This window comes from Triticum aestivum, chromosome 4A (genome assembly GCF_018294505.1).
Source record: "Triticum aestivum cultivar Chinese Spring chromosome 4A, IWGSC CS RefSeq v2.1, whole genome shotgun sequence".
Lineage (NCBI taxonomy): Eukaryota > Viridiplantae > Streptophyta > Magnoliopsida > Poales > Poaceae > Triticum > Triticum aestivum.
This window is the reverse complement of record NC_057803.1, coordinates 382,839,544-382,842,378: the sequence shown is the minus strand read 5'-3', so window position 1 is coordinate 382,842,378 and position 2,835 is coordinate 382,839,544.

The following is a 2,835-nucleotide window of genomic DNA, read 5'->3' as shown; positions in this document are numbered from 1 at the left end:
GCAATGCGGCCCCAACCCTAGCCCTCGCGATATAGCGAAACCAGTGCTTCGTGTACATAACTATGCTCTTGAAATACCATGGGCACAGGGGAAGGGGCACTATCACGGCACACCCGAAATACGGCTTAAACCGCACCAGGGGCTGCCGGATTCTTTTTTTTCTTACTCTTAGGACTCCATACTTCGGACGACCTGTTCGGCAATTCAACTGCCGCACAAACGATGCAAGATCCAGGAACGCAGACAAGCCACGCCGCATTATGGAACTTCTAGGTGGTCTCTATTGCGAGCAGTATACCTGTTTTTTAATACAATTCCGCGGCCTGCCCCTGGCCAGGACATGTTAAAGAGTCCAATTTATTTTGTTTATCGCACTATTTGTATCGTTCGCTTTCATAGCAGCCTTTCTATAAACAATGCATAGTTTTTGTCTATTTTTTGCATTATCATCTTTTTATATATATGTTTATCAATAACATGTTGCATCCGTACACTGTGGTACGGAAAAAATATGCCAGGGGCTTCAGTACCCATCAATATGGCGTGAGAAGTCCGTACACTTTCACAAGTGCGGCACCCCAAACCTATAGCACTATATGCATCGGCTCTGAATCATGATTTGGGTCAATAGTTGGGTTTGCTCGGCTCCTATGTTTTGGTGCCTTACGTTCCGCTATATCGGCTAAGGTACCACTAGGAGAACTACTGCGATTGTGCCCCAGTTGAGCTGGGCTGAGCACCTCAGTAGAGAAAGCTAAAACTGACTGTCATGATGAGGCGAGAGACCGGTCGCTGTTCGAGAGGTTTTTCGAGTCCTTAAAGACTTATGCCGCTTCGAGCGAGGAACCGGCTTTGTCCGGCCAAGGCGTGGATAGTGCCCCGAACTCGTTCTTCCGAATACTAGGGGCTTCGCTGAAATTTAAAATTATAGAGTTCTATGGCTAAGTGAGAGTGTTCAAGCATTATAGTCCGATTGCCTTGTTCGTTGTGCTGAGCGCCTCCCTCGATGGACCCAATCATGGGAAAAAGAGCGCTCGGGTTTATCCCGAACACCCCAGCACTAGTGGCATGGGGGCAGAAGCCGACGACTGGCCATCTCTCAATTTTTTGATAAACGGCCGCACAAAAAGTAATATTTTAAATTCAAGCATTGCTTAGCGCATATGAACAAGTTTTCAGCGCACAGGATAACACGAGCGAGTTCATTCAAAAATTACATCCTTGGTGCATTCATCCGCCATAAGGCGGGCACCGGCCAGAACATCCTTGTAATAGTTCTCGGGCTTGCGATGCTCCTTCCCCGGCGGCGGCTCGTCCCTCACAAGCTTCTCACCGTCCAGCTTACCCCAGTGCACCTTTGCACGGGCAAGGGCCCTACGGGCACCTTTGATGCAGACGGAGCGCTTGATGACCTCGAGCCTTGGACAAGCCTCCACCAGCCGCCGCACCAGTCCGAAGTAGCTCCAAGGAAGGGCCTCTCCAGGCCACAGCCGAACTATGAAGCCCTTCAGGGCCTGTTCGGCCGCCTTGTGGAGCTCGACCAGCTGCTTCAGCTGGTCGCTCAAGGGCACAGGGTGTCCGGCCTCAGCGTACTGAGACCAGAACACCTTCTCCGTCGAGCTGCCTTCCTCGCCTCGGTAGAATGTGGTGGCATCGGATACGCTGCGGGGAAGATCTGCGAATGCCCCTAGAGAGCTCCGAATTCGGGTAAGTAACAAGTAGTTTACTTTTATATGTCTGCTTTGCATAGAGAGTGCCTTACCCGCCGCTATCTTTTTCACTGCATCCAATTCCTGGAGGGCCTTCTGGGCTTCGGCCTTGGCAGATTTGGCAGTTTTAAGGGCCACAGCAAGCTCGGACGCTCGCGTCTTCGAGTCGAGCTCCAAACTCTCATGTTTTTTCATGAGAGCCTGAAGCTCTTGCTGCACCTCGCCGACCTGCGCCTCAAATTTCTCCCGCTCGGTGCGCTCTGTGGCCCCTCTCTTCTTGGCCTTGGACAGCGCCTGCTTGAGGGTCGCCACCTCAGTTGTGGCCCCTACAATAAGTAGTATACTCCTGTCATTTTTTGCAATTGTGTCTTCTTATAGGCATTTTTTCTATAAGGTATCTCTTACCTTCTTTCTCCTCGAGCTGCCGTTTGGCAAGCCCGAGCTCTTGCTCGGTTCGCTCGAGGCCCTGCTTCAGGGCACCCACCTCCGCAGTCAGTGCGGCGGTGTCCAGCAGCGAAGCCTGCATACGTATATTGACTCCTTTTTAGTTAGACTCCTGCGATATTTAATAGATCCTCTATTCGGATTTTCTTTTCGAACGCCAAACAGAGCATCAGGGGCTACTATCTATGCAGTAATATTTTTACACATTTCTACTTACCTCGAAGCCTATTAGAAGGCTAGCACAAGCTTCAGTAAGTCCGCTTTTGGCGGACCGAACCTTCTGGACCATCGTACTCATGATGGTACGGTGCCCCTCGTTGATGGAGGCGCCCTTAAGCACCTCCAGCAGATTGTCCGGCGCCTCCGGTTGGACGGAGGACGCCGGATCAATAGGCTTGCTCCTCTTGGCAGGAGTTCGCCTGCCGCGGTCCGGAACCGTTGATGATTCCGGCGCGGTGTCCGGCTTAAAGCCGGACTTGGAGCCCTGGGGGGTCTTGTCCCCTTTACTCCTGGAGTCCGGGAGGTCGCCTCGCGGCTCCTCCTGGACCACCTCCTCTTGCCCCGGAGCTTGTCACGACGCCACTTCGGCGTCATCCGCAGCACAGGGGGAGGCAGCGGGCGGAACCGAATTCACATCCGATGAATCCAGGGAGCCGCTCGACGACTCGTCGAGCCCGTCCTT